Genomic DNA, 14,799 nt, shown 5'->3' on the forward strand with positions numbered 1-14,799 from the left:
ACTTCAAGATGAATTGATAACCCTGAGTAAGTGAACAAATAGCTCGGGATGGTCAGAGGTGTATATCTTTTGGTAAGCTGCTGAAAGAAGTATTGCCTTGCTGAGTGAAGCTAACTAAGTTGGAATGCCCGAGGAGCAATATATTTCAAACAAAGCCATGATGGAACAGTGTAGTTATTTCAGAATTCAAGTGCAAAGCCCTTTGGGCAGGGACTGTATATACAGGGGGTCCTCTAAGGTACTATTTCAGTACAAATAATGATAAAAAATTAACATAGGCGTTAGAAAAACCAGAAAGTGGTTGAAGGAGGCTGGATGCTTGCCTCCTGACATTAGGGGTATGGCTGGGAAACAGCAGGTGATACGCTGGGAGGATTTGAGGGAAAGAAACTGATGTAGTTGAGTGTATTTCGTGGACTGAAAATTCTAGCTCTAGCCATCTAATCTAGATAGAAAAAATAATAAATTCTTAACTATGAATGGGTAGTGTTCTCATTGGGGTAGTTCAGTTACGTTTCTGATTCCCAAAATATGTATGTTTAGGCAAGTGGGATACAATTAGTGCAGCATGGATTGCAATAACAGATCTTGAGTAGAAAGTGAAATCCATTGTTAGTAGTAATGCAAACACATTTCTATTCCACTCTTAACAATTCTATTTCCAGTATACTTTCATGGATGAAGAAAAATGGCTATGTAGTAGTAGGAAAACTTGTACAGTTTAATAGTAGTATGTGAGTAGGAAAAATTTCTATAAACTGTTCCAGAGTAAACATAAGTAATTTCCTTTTTGAAACACCCCTAGTAGAATAGCCTGAATGTTTCTTTAAATGTCAGTGGTGCAGCATAGCTGGTAACACTTTCTCCATTGAACCACATACTTAGCACTGAAAGTTTCTTGCCAGTGTAACTGTCCAGGCTGGCTATAATTGTCTTGAGCCCTAATGGATTGCATACGGCCCCGTTCTTTCAGTGAGGCCAAGTGGAAGACTTGTGGAGAAGGCGGCGTGCTGGTAGTGGGTGGCTACAAGTGGGTACTTGGAGCACGAGAGCCCGGGGCTGGCATGGTTAAATTGACTTGGTCTGTGAGATGTTCCTGGTTACTCAAATAGTACTGAAGTATCAGACTAGACCATTCAAGTGTACTCTGTAAAGAAGTGTTATGGCGCTTATCCAATATCATCAAGACTCTGTGGGAGTCTGTCCATTTATTTCTCAAAGGGTGCTGGGCTGGACTGTATGCTTGTGGTCCCTGACAGCACTTGCAGGTCATTGTCCCCGTGTGTCTGTGGTGTGCTGTGGGACTGTATTTGTGATCTCACTTGGGCATTTGATATTCTTTCTGCAATTAAGATTCATGGGAGCCTTTGCTCTTACCTAGCCTGGTTTCTGTGTTTTCGCTGTGTGAGGTGAAGATGTGGTGATCTTGCTGGGACGTTTTCCTGACCCCTCTGGCTGTGGTTAGAGAAGCGAGAATTACTTTTCCATCTTCCTCTCATCAGATAGTACACAGTGGGCATCCATGCGTGTCACTTGCTGACTGATACCAGTATTTTACCAGCAGGGTGTGTGTATACATACCTATGTGTGTATATAGTTTCTATCATTCACCAGAAATGTTGCCAGAAATAATTGGAGACTTCAGTGAATGAAAAATGATACTTATTTTTGTAATACTGTTTCAGGAATGTTCCTTGCTGTTGTATGTCCTATTCTATTACATAAACATCTATTACTGTTTGAATTGTGTAGTTAGGCCATTGCTTTTCACATACTGAGTCATTTTTACTTCTGAGCTTCCAAAACAAAAGTTATGTCCGTTGTTTGAGTGTTATAGGAATTTTGAACTCCTTATAATAACAAATCTTTTATTCTTACGTTCTTGAGAATGGTGTATTGTTAAGGTTATCATACACTGCGTGTTGAAAGTATGTTTCATGCATTAACAATCAAGGTAGGCAGGGCATGAATTGGACATTTAAATATTCTGCAAAAAAGAAGGGAATAGATGGTGTGAGTCTGTGACCGAACGACACCAAAGGTAGATAGAAAGTTGTATTAGGAGTTCTGGTGCTGAGACTGCAGCTAGCTGGGAAAACTGGAAGAGATGGAAAACTGGAAGAGATGGATAGCTAGGGAAAACTGGAAATGTCTGGAAAACGAGTTCAGAATGAAAAACCAGGTAGGCAGACTGGGTCCAGAATGTATAGATTGCAAAGGGAAGACTGCAAAAGGAAATGGATGCACTAGATCAAGGATCCAGAGGTCCTTCTTGTAATCATCTGCCTCATTCTCTGCAAATCTAGCTTTTGCAGTAAATGAGGCAGGAAATTCCTTTGCCATGCAACTTACCTGGAGCAGGTTTGTCTAGAGCCCTGAATTAACCAAGAATTTATAGATAAACAATGTTCCAGATGTGGTTTTAGATTCTCAGATGTACATGCACAGAGTCAAAGTGTGGGATGGGCATGTAAACTGAATTACAGTATTTTCAAATATCTACTGTTTGACTTTAGTTCCAAAGTATTGTTAATTTTTCTATATATACCAAAAATTTGTGTACAAAGGGATGCATATCCATTCACACTAAGATGCATGTTCAGGTATATGCAGACTATACAAATGGACACAGCAATGGAGGAATACAGACAGAATCAGGAGGGCACATAGGACCATGTGTGCACATATGCACATACAGGCATAAATTCACATACAAGTGGAAGGTGCATAACTGGGAAACAGCATTGCATGAATACATAGGTACTTGTGCACCACAATCTCCTCCTTGGCTATATAAAGCGACAGAAAGGCCTGGAACTGTACAAACATCATTAAAAGGCACCCACACACCTGTGGCCATCTCGGGCTGGGGAAGAAAAAAATGAATACTGAAAAATACTGTCTGGGAGAACAAAACAGGAGAGTCAACCCATCAAATGGCTGGAACTAAAATAATGCCAGAGTATACCCCAGCCAAAAGCACTGCCAGCAACTCAGTCAGTCACACAGCAAGAGCAGTCATCCACACATCCATATGTTGCAAGAAAAATATCCACCACCTGCCAACTGGCTACTAGCAACCATGACCTGTGTGTGTGTGGCCAGTGTGTTGGTGCCAGTGTTGGAAGAGGAGTGGAAAGAAAGGAAACAGCAATAGGAAATCAGAAACAACAGAGGTGAAATGGAATCAGTGCTCCTAGTCAAAACATTTGCTTAGTACAAACAGAAGTCTGGAATGTGTACAGTTTGTTTTACAGTGAAAGATCCTGGTCATGTGTGAAGCTTCAGCCTTCTTGAGTTGCAGGAGGTCCTGTATGTGTGCAGCATATTTCTCCACTTAGCACGCATCAGAGGTCTTGAAAAGGCTGAACAATGCAACAGGTGGCTAATTGGCTTCCATCCTTTCAATTCATATAACAAGAAAAAATCTAGTCCAGTGCTGAGAATAGGATGTTCAGTCCTCCCGCTTGGTATTCTAGGCTCTCTGAAGTGCTCTGTGGCCTTAGGTGACTTGTTTGTGTTCTTTGCCTGCCATGTGTAAAATAAGGACAATGATGCATTTCAGCCTCTCAAAGGTACAGGAAGATCAAAAGAATGGATATAAAACTCAAGATTCTTGAAAGATACCAAGCAGAGGAAAGCTGACTTGTAAATGAAATTCCTGAAGTCTGTCAGTCAGTTATGTAATGTAGATTTGAGTGACAAAAGCATTTCATGACAGTCAAATTTCATTTCCATGGTGATTTCACGTCAGTATCTCCTGTATTCTGTTAATAGGTTTGAGTATGATACAGAACATAGTTCCAGTATCATACTATTGCTGTATGGCATCTCCATACATAAACTTCTAAAACCAAGTAATTGGAAAAAAGCAAACTTGACACCTGTAATTTCAGCATTTTCATATTTAACTCTGTATGGCTGATAGCTATTTTTGCCCTATTGTTCTTACCTGTTGCTTTCTGAACAGCTTTCTTTGAGCCTGAATCCTCATGAAAAATGATCCATAAGTTAACTGCTTACGTGTCCCTCTATAGGAGGTACCCTATAAATGAGGAGCTCATCTATTCTTACATAAGCTAGTAGGAGTTTTTGAATTAACTTGATTTAATGCTGTGTTGCCTTCACTCACAACTCTTAGGTTTGTAAGGAACTGTTACCAGCTACCATGCTGGGAATTCTTTTAGCCATGCCAGGTTACATGTGTTGGCTTCTCATCTGTCATGAGACTTGGTGCTTTGTCAGGGATTCAGACCAGGCATAGGCAGGATTTGAAATAAGATCACATCCATCCAGACACCCACCCAGCTGAGTGTGGTTTTGGCCAGAAATTCAATCCAAGATATAAGAATGCAGATAAATTTCTGTTAAAATGGTAAGTACAGTAAGTTTTTTCCAAGGTATTCAGGTATTTTTAACAAAAAATGCACTTCATAAAGTTCCAGGCCAGCAATATACTAAATTTTCTTACCACTGAAATTCGCATCATGGACTAAATATATAACTAATTAGAATTTCTCATTGGGTTGTTTTCTTGTCAATGAGTGTCATTCCAAAACTATAACTATGTGCAGGCTGGTGAATTTATGCATTAAGAAAATAGAAGACGAAGCATTTTAGTGGGGATGGCTGGTGTAACTAGATTTGTATGAAAATGCATTTGGTCTTGTTTTTTTTGTCTTCAAATAATATTTCATCATAGTACATCCCAGCTCACTTGGAAACTGCATAGAAATGATTCTTCTATGGAGGTGCTTTACTGGGTGAGTAGAGGCAGTTGTGCATCTGCTTTGCCCGTGTTTTGAGCCTGGCAATTATGAGAAGTCCAATTCAGAAGCCATGTGCTGAAAAATAAGACATATTAGCGCAGGCTCAGTGCCATGTTCATATGGTTACATGGCTTTTGGATAGAGCTGGCTGACATCTGGCTTGTGTGAAGTGTGGTAGAGTAAAATCCCAACTGTCTACACCTATTCATCTGGACATACCCAACATGTGGTTGGAGAAACAAGTTGTAATTCACTGCTTAGTAAACTTGCTTCACCATTTTTAGTTTCTTTTCTGACTTGTGTATTAGCAGGTTACATCCTGTGTTTACACAGTATCTTCATTGCTCTAGCGTTCGTCTCATGCCTGTCATTGATATACCTAAAGCACTGTACAAATAAATAACTATAGCTGCTTAAGATTACTACATTCTCAGAATAAAAACTGGCTTTACATCTAGTTGGGAATAGTCATGAAATAATGCTGGTTTGGAAAAGAATTGAGGAGTCATGCCTTTCTAAGAAAAGTTTGGATGTCCAATTTCCTTTATTTCAAGAAAAGTATAACTTTTTTCAAAAAGCTTCCTACTTGTATTTTCAGCAAAGACAATAGTCTAAAGGAAAATAAAAAAATCGTTTAAATCATTGTTGGTCAAAACTTGGTCACTAAATTATTAGAAAATGCTTGGATGAGTTGTATATTACTATGAATTTACAACTTTTGTCTCTTAATCTGTTTATGATATGGGTATCCCCACGCAGGGAGTGTGTAAAGCTGGATTGAGGTTAAATGTTTTAAATTGCTTAAGTCCAAAAGCTTTTGTATGAATTTTAAGAAGGCTGGAAGAAAGCATGCTGGTTAAAGTTCAGGTCTTGGTATGATTTATGAATGATTTGCTTCTGTTTTAGGTTATGAGCCTCTCAGTACCTTCATCAGTTTTTCAAGAAAGCCAGGTAAGATGATCTGTTAAGAGATTTTTTACACTTTTGTACTGAGCCTAGAATCATGGTTTGTCTGCTTGACGTCAAAACATTTTCTTGTGAATAAAGCTCTGCCATAAATCACGTTTAAAGGAGCAGATCTTAAACTCCCTTTGGAGAATGAGTTGACTAACTTAGTCTGAAGTTTGGCTTTGTTCATAACTCCCATAGCTTGAATTCTGAAAAGCCTGCTCTACAAAATGTTCTACTTGGTTTTGCAAAGATTTGCCTTGCTTTTGCTCATTTTTGCGCTAAGCTTATTTCATGTGATGAATGAGCACCTGCCTCTGTTTGAATTTTCAAGGTGAGTGGTTGAATTTAAACTTGCTATAGTCTTTCTAACACTGCACCACACACTTACCCTGGGTTCTTTAAAGCAGACAGACAAAACATCAGTTTTTTTCACCCTAAACTTTGCTGGTATTATTTTACAAGCATAATCTTGTTTAATACCTGATAATTAGTGGTGACAGCCTTTTTAACTTCTGCAGCTGCCAAAACCACACATTTCTAGCAAAAGAATACTAGGTATACAGGTAGTAGGCTACAATACCCTTTCAGTTTGCCTCAGCTAAGAAAAATCTCTAACTCACATAGTTTTGGTTCTTGATCAAATTTGTGTTGATATTTTTAAATTATCTCAGTCCTAGAAGCATCTAAAAGGCACAAAGCAGAGAAATGTCCTTTTTTAAGGAGGATCCATGGATCTCAAATTCAAGAAGTGCAGTGGAAGTTGTACAGCAGTCCCCACCAGAAACATGACATGTGACTTTTAATTTACTATCTTGTTTGTCACATGCCGGTACTCAAAAAGTGGGACGATATAATTATCTTGGAAACAGACTGCAAACCCTACAGCTGTTGTAACATTGTGAATCCAACCCCCTATTATAGCTGGCTCCAAGATCATAAAAACAAAAGCCCCTTCCACATACTCAATCCGCAACACAGCTATGTTCTTAACAAGCTTGGAAGCAGTGCTGTCCGTGCTCTGTGCATTGGTACAGGGATTTGGGAGCATGGCATTGGTGCTGGTCTTTGTTTTGCAACTAGTGTGTGGAAGAACTGTCACTTATCTTCTAGGTGTTGGATCTTAGCAGAGAATAGCATGTCAAACTATGAATAAAGACAGCATCCCTAACATGTTTAGGATATCTGTGATGCTGGACAACACAGGAGTTAAAGGAACATGTATTGACAGCAAAACAGTAACACGATGATCCACCCACCTATCATGAGAAGTTTGTGCAAGCTGAGGTAAACTAAGGGTTGAACAAAGGTGGGTCCTTCTGTCCCTAGTGACAAGTAGGTCCCTGTTTCAGGCATATCATGTATGGACATGGAACATGCTTAGAACAAAGCTAGCTGCAAACGGCTATTAATGTCAGCAAACTAAGGGGGTTAGGTCATCTTAAATGATTCCAAATCAAGTGTTTTCTAATTAGTATGGCTGACCACTGTATGTATGCATTTCATTCCCATGATGAAAGCTTTTTGCCAATGGATTTTCTGAGACCAATTGTAAGGAATGTATAGAGACCAGAGCATCTATCTGTTGAGAGTTCCTACAGGCACAAAATGCATGAAGGAAACCCAAAAGAGTGAAAGCTCAAGACTGACTCTCCCTAATGGTATCCTGCAAGTTGGCTGTAGAACCAGGGCACACAACTGTCAGCTCTTTCACTGGTCACACATGCTTAGGTTTTTCTTAATTTTCCGAACTTTTTCAGCTGAATATCAAGCACATTTGTGTTTGGAAAAATACATGCCTTATATTCGTCTCTGTACTCACTTGTGAAGCTGCACTCCAGCTTTCAAAAAACATGTTTTTTTTATTCCCCATAAAACAAGTTTCCATTTTCCAGAATATAATTCTTTAAACTTTGAGTTGCCCCTTAATTTTTATTTTTAATGGGGAAAACAATTATTTCTCATCTAACTACTACATTTTGCTTTGGATTAAAGATGACGCTCTTTGGCTTCAAGTGGTGCTTCCTTTCAATTATTCAATGGCCAGAAATGTTGGCTTGTGATTGACTGAGACTAATTTTTCTTGATATCTTAGAAATGTCATCAACAAAAAAGTTGATGCAACCTTAGTTCTGACCTCTTGTCTTCTCCTGTACACACTTAACTCATGCTTTTCCTCTTGTATTTCAAATGGAAAGCTCTCTGCTGTTCATCAGATTTCACAATAGTCCTCAATTAGAAAAACATCTTTTCCAGGAGCATAAAGAGAACATGTAGCACGGAATGTGAAAGTTGCTTAGAAATGTCAGATTTCAAGGCTGGTGATTAAGAATTTGATTCTGAATCATCTGTCTTTTGAGAACTTTTCTTTTTGCTCAGATCCTGGAAATTCTCGTACTGCCATGCTGGAGACTGTGCAGCAGCAAACTGATGGCACACTAGAAGGATTAAGCTTTTGAAAAAACTATTTTCCTCTAAAGAAAACCCTCTTAGGAAGTGATGTCCATTGCTGCCAATGCAAACATTCACCTAGCAGCCTAGTGTCCATGACAGCAATAAAACAGAAAAAGCATGACACAAACTTGTGAGGAGCATGGTGTGTGGTGAAAGCATGAAGGGGCATGCAAGCAAGCCCCAGTTATACAAGAAACTACTCAAGCTTAGAAAAACTTGTTATCAAGGAGTGATATATGGTCACTTCTGTTTATGTTGCTCAAGTGTTTAGAGCACTCGTCTGAACTCACTACCCCATATCGCAGTAACTTCAGTTCATTACAAGAAACAGCCTCAGCCCTCAAGATGAAATACACGCAGGCTAGACAAGCGAACTAGGAGGCTGACAGGCATAAAACCCCCTGTCATAAGGGAGGCAGTTGCAGAACTGAAAAGCCGTCATCCAAAGCAGAGTGCTGACCTCCCTGAAGTCAATACAGCTTTGTCATCTGATGGTAAAGTGGTAGGACTTATTTGTCCTCTGCTTCCCTGCACAGGGCCAAACTTGGTCACATGTTTTACTGATAAATTCCTGCCACTGGTCAGTTTCCATGAGTGACAATAAATAAATCTTCCTTTGAGGAGAGAGGAGGCTCAGTGTGTTAATGTCACAAGCCCTTCCACTGCTGGACTGCTCTTCCAGCCAGCTTGTTCCTGGCTCATTCAGTATCACAGCTACTTGAGAAAACTGTGGTATTGTCTGCTAAAAAGAAACATTTTTCAGAAATAATTTTTGAAAAGTTTTTTAGCAAACTGTGAAACTGCAAATATTTTGACAAAGAAAGGATGATATTTTGAAATGTCGCTAGTCTTGTACCCTGCTATCCTGTTTCCAAGTAACTAGGCTGGCCGCTTAATGCCTGGGTAGTGGCCTTGTTGATGGTATATAGAACCATTAACTTCCTAAGGTCTTAATGTCATCAATGCTGTATGGTTAATGTTAAAAGGCCTCCTAAGAATTACATAGCTGGCTGCCCCTTTTCTCTGCATTCCCGTGTTTCTGTGTTTATCTCTCAACTATTAGTTCACAAATTTGTACCTTTTGGAGATGCAACTTGTAGTTTTCCTTCTTGCACATAAGCTACTTCACCCTCAATATCAGCCAGCACACCGAGTAGGGTTTGATCTGTGTAGTTCATTACCTGTCCTTTCCTGTAGGATCTGGATCAGTGGGCAGAGCAAGCCTGTGCAAAACAGTTTGTTTAGTAATAGAACAATGCACTAGAGGGAAAGAACTCTCAAACACAAAGCAGTTGGCACCCAAATTGCTGTACTTGCCTTTGTGCTGACACTTGTGCTTATGTGGCTGCATAGGGAGCTGAATCAGGGAACTGGATGAAAATTTCCTTTTGCAGAAGGAGGGGGTTGGTTTTCCAGCTGGATTAGTTCCCTGACCCAAATTACCGTGCAACCACACAAGCATCCCTCTCAGTGGCAGCCCACACTTAGATCAACTTCATTTGCTTGTATTACCTCAGCTTAAGTGGTTGGTGAATGGTAGAAATAGTCTTTTTGCAGAATAGTTTTTCCATAGATCTGTGTTTCTGGAAGACTTATTTCTTGTTCTGTATTAAGTTTGCATCCACTCACATGTGCCAGTGGTTACTTCCCTGTCTTTGCTCAGCACTCTGCTCTGGAAATCAAGCCTAGGTACTTGGATTGTGTGTACTGGGCAGGTGATGACATACTTTAAATAGTGTTTCAAGCGTAAATTATTGAGATCAATTCAGGACTTGGATAAGTAAATTACGAACAGCTAAAGGCTGTTACTCATCCTGGTGAACTTAAGTGACACTGCCAATCCAGTATGTAAGGGGAGGAAACTGCTTTTCTGTCAGAGGTGATCTGAACACATTTCTGCAGAGACTCGTCGCTTTGTTAGCTTGAAATTTGTTTGAGTAATTAAGACTGAACTCCAGCAAGGACGTAGTTTCAGACAAAATATGGGACTATCTCAATACTGATACTTTAGATACTGATACTTCAGTTTGCATTTAAACACCTATACAGCAGGTTCTTTCCAGAGTAGAACAGGGGTCTATCTTCACTTAAGCACTGTTAGAGAATACTTCAACTCAAGCTACTCCTAACTAAAGAGTGCTTTGACTTGTAAATGAAAATCACTGCGACCACTCTTACTTAAAAGGATTGAATTGTGAATTGTTTGCATTGCACAAGGGCCCATGTTTCTGAAAATGATACCTATTAACATTTATTGCACTAGTGAAGTTTTATTAACTTCGTATTTTTTGTGTAGGTATTAAAAAAAATAGTGAAGAAGAACTCTAGCTACAAGAAAGGCTGTTTCATTAACACCAGTTTACCAGTACAAAGTTTGATTAGGCCGCATTACACTTGCCTGCTTAGCAGCTATGAGTGCAGTGTACCTATTGCTTTGGTGTTGACATGCTTTACGAGCATTTCTTCCCAGATAGCAGTCACACAGCAAAATCCTACTGGTGTGTGGTTGGGTTCTCTTTTGACAATATGCTTTATAGGTATCAGGTGTTGTGCTGTTTTTCAGCGTTACAAGCAAAATTCTGATTTGGGCAAAGGGGAGCATGCCATATACATGGAATTAAGAATGTATTTTTAGACAATGGCTGGGTTAATGGTTTGGTCTATTAGACTTACAATAACATACACTCAGGGTGTAAATTAATACAGGAAAAAAATACAATTGAAATTGTTATAGAGAAGAAAACTTTTCCTAATACTACTGGGCTAGATTTCTTATGAATATGTTGTGGTAAAGGCTGGTAGAGAGGTGGCTCCAGGCAAGAAGAAAACAGATTGCAAGCTACGTGGGACAACAGAGTCTAGAGATATCAGGAATGCGTGCACACATTTGGTGCTGTAAGAACTAAATGGTCTGGACACTTATCAGGGGTGTCATAAATGGATTGCATTGTGAAATTGTTTGACATGGGTTTAAAAGTTGCATATTAAAAAAAGTTCCTTAAAACCTATTATATGGAAAGTTATGAAGGCTTCCATTAAATTTCAATAGCTAAATGTGGAGCATGGGATTAGGCAAGGACTGTTTTGTACGTGCAGGCTAGGCAGACTTTTTTTTTTTTACCAACAAACCCATAGAATTTGTGCTGTATGAGAAAGAAGGAAAAGAATCAAAGATGGGGGGAAAAAGATAAAATGACTTGACTTCCCTTAGAGTAATAGATCTCAGCCCTTTCCACACTGACTGTACTCCATGGTAGACAAATGTTACACATAGTTTTTATACCAAGCTTTATATCCATGAATCCTGAAGTGTTTTTCAAGGGGTGAGAGTCATTTTATCTCTAAATTATGGAAGGGGAAGCTAAGGCAGAAAACCTTGACAAAAATTGTCTATGGTCAGTGTACAGGCAGCTGGCTTTTCAGAGAACATCACTGTGGCCCCAGTCCAGTGTTCAAGACAGGGCCATGCTGACAAAAAAAACAAAAACAAAAAACACCTAACCCACAAATATGAAAATAGTTATTTCAGTACTTGCTCTCCTTTGCTGTAAAGAATAAGAATCCTCTTGACATCTGTTCATACCCTGCTGGAGTTCCATTATCTTGTAGAATTCAACTCAGCCCCGATATCCTTTTGTCTGTTACAACGCAAATTGTCAATGACCACACACTGTCAAGACTGGAATTTCACTTGTGAATGAATGTACACCATTCTTTGCAGTTGTCACTTCACAGCTACTCAGCTGGGATAGCTTCCATGGCCTCTGTCCTGCAGCCATGGGTGACTGCTTGGGCAGATCTCACCCAGATATATCACAAACTAAAAATGGTGCCACTTGGAGCTGTGAAACAGTACTCGTTTGTTCATTCTGGTTTGAGATTTTGCCAAATAAACAGGATGATGAAGACATGCTCAGTGAAAAGGCAAAAAGTACCGATACTGCCTGACAAGCAGGATTTGACAAGTTACTGTCTGTGGTATCTCCTACAGGTTCCAGTTGCAATCCAGGCCTCATTGTCTTAGATGCTGGAGCTGGACAAGAGGTTCTGTTTTCATGGCTTAATAAAGTGCTGTGCAGATACACCCAGACTCAGTCTGAATGATGATGCTCTCTCTCCAACATGGGTTAATTAGATCGGTGCTGCATTGCATGTTTTGTCTGGGATAGCTTGCGTAAGTTCTGCACTTAGGATATAGCATGGGAGCAAGATCCTCCACAACACAATATTCTTATGTGCAAAGCAATATTTCCTCTTCTGAACATTTCTCACTTTTCTCCATATATAGTTATCTCCCATAATTACTATTCTTTCCTGTATAAACTCGATGTTTTTAAAAGATGAACATAACAAGCATTAACTTCAGGCTGCAGAGGTGGATACGAAATGGAGGATTAAATTTAAATCTTTTTAAAATATAAATCTTTTAAAAATATCATTGTCTGGAATTAGTATGGAGAAAATCAAGGCATTTCAAAAGATCCACAAAGTTACAGCCTGACACATTTCAAGGCCTGGAGGAACCATCTAATTTGACTTTCGTTCCAACAAAGGCCAATGAATTTACTTCAGTTGGTTTTGGACTGAATCAGTGGGATTCAACCTCAGGCTACTATAAAAATCCAAGCTTTAACAGAAAGCCACAGAGTTCAGACTTGGTTGAAGGATTGGAGCTTCCCCAAAATTTGAGCATGTGTTCAGTCAGTAAGATCTGATCTCGTTTCTAGTGATGTGCGAAGAAACAGTCAACTTCTGTGTTTTCCATTATTATTTCTATTTACATTCTTAATAGAATATAAAAGCATCTCCACCTTCTGTCCTTAGTTCCAGCTTGTCCCATCCTTAACACTTGTAGAATCAAAAGATGTAAGCAGCTGTGGAAAACTAAAACCCACTGGGAAAATCTTTTCTATTGCCCATCATGTTTTGTTTAAAAAACAGAATTTTTGGATGGAAATGTTCCTGGCTGTAGCCAAGCAATGACAGGCCATCAATATTTATTTAGAAGTGGCATCAAAAAGACAAGGAGGATCAAATGTCACAATGTATTTGTCACAAATAAATATCGCTTCAGTTTCAAGCTATTATTTCTCCCTTTCTCTGAAGTGAATGCTTGTGAGGGGAAATAATGAAAGACTGGTGAGCAAAGGAATCCAACTGCAACTACTCAAAGGAAGAAAGTCTAACAAATCATTAGTGGTCTGAGATTCAAATTCTGTCTTGAGATGGATTTTGTTGCTTATTTAAATTTTTATTTTCCTTTGCATTTGGATACATTACTGGGCTGAATAGGTGTAAACACAAACTGAGTAAAAAGCACTTGATGTGCAGTGATGCCTAATGGTCAGAGAAGTGTGGGGTCTCAAAATAGTTCTTTTGCTTATTATTAATAGTGTGTAAACATGAAGGTGTCTGAAACAACCTTAGCCCATACTCAATAGTGTGTTTAGATGCAGTCAATCAAAGATCTTACCTGCTGGAGCAGCTCACAAACCAAAGTGCTGCAGTGTGAAGGATGGGGTCTGGGAAATTAAGAGTTAAGGCTAGTGACAGAATTTGGACAATTCCCAACCATGCTGTGGCTCACCTTGTCATTTAGTAGTTTTCTGCATGCTTTGTACCCCCAAAGTCAGTTCAAAAAGTGTTTTGAAATTACATTTACTGTATTAGAAAAAAAGGAGCACATTCCTGGCAGTCCTGCCCATGTACTTTATAGTATTAGGCATGTCACCTTCTGTGCTCCCTGGACAGCGCTTTGCCTGCAGAGCATCTGTCGTACATATTGCATTTGTCGTCATGTACTTGAAATCAACACATTTCACTTCAGCTTGTTTGGGTGAACAAATTCCTGTCATTTTGTTCTCTTCCTGTATCCTTGTCAAGAAAAGTAGCCTGTAGTTGAGCTTCCTACTTACCACAATATTTTAGGAAGAAGTATGGTTTCCTTTTATTTCTTATAGTGAGATGTTAAAATACACAAAATAAGTAGCTAGCAAGGATAAGATCTAGATGCTGGGATTGTAGGCAGGAGAGGGTATTTTACGTTAGTAAAGGGCTTCCTACATTAGCAGTCAAAGGAAGCCAAACCAGAGCACACAGAGCTAAGGTGCACACTTCTTAAATGTGGAAATAGTTCCTGAAGGGAAATACTTAATTGGGATTCTGGAAGATTCCCTGTCTTCTAGGAAAAGGAATGTGAGTAAACACTGGATGCTGTTCTGAAAGGGACAGTCTAGTTTGTCCTGAAATGACGGCCAGCAGCAGTAGTCAGTGGTGTAACTGCATGGAAGGTCGAGTTAGCAGAGGGTCAGTAGAGTTAACGCGGTTCTTGGCGCTTCTGAGAACCCAGCGCGAGTTTGTAGTGATTGGTGCTCTACAGATGTACAGAACAGTCTCTCTTCCAAAAAATGTAGTTTAACCAAGACATTCAAAAGTAAACAAGTAAGGAGCAAATCTTTGAATGTTTATTTTACAGTATTATCAAATACTAGCTACTTTTTGGGGATGTTATAGTAACTTGATTTATAGGATGCAAACTGAAACTTTGTGGGCTAGAAAGGAACTTCAGAAACTTTCCAACTTAATTATATTTGCATAAGAAATGTTTGATCTCCGCAGCAGCTCTGGT

The sequence above is a fragment of the Cygnus olor genome, chromosome 7, assembly GCF_009769625.2.
Source record: "Cygnus olor isolate bCygOlo1 chromosome 7, bCygOlo1.pri.v2, whole genome shotgun sequence".
In the NCBI taxonomy this organism is placed as follows: domain Eukaryota; kingdom Metazoa; phylum Chordata; class Aves; order Anseriformes; family Anatidae; genus Cygnus; species Cygnus olor.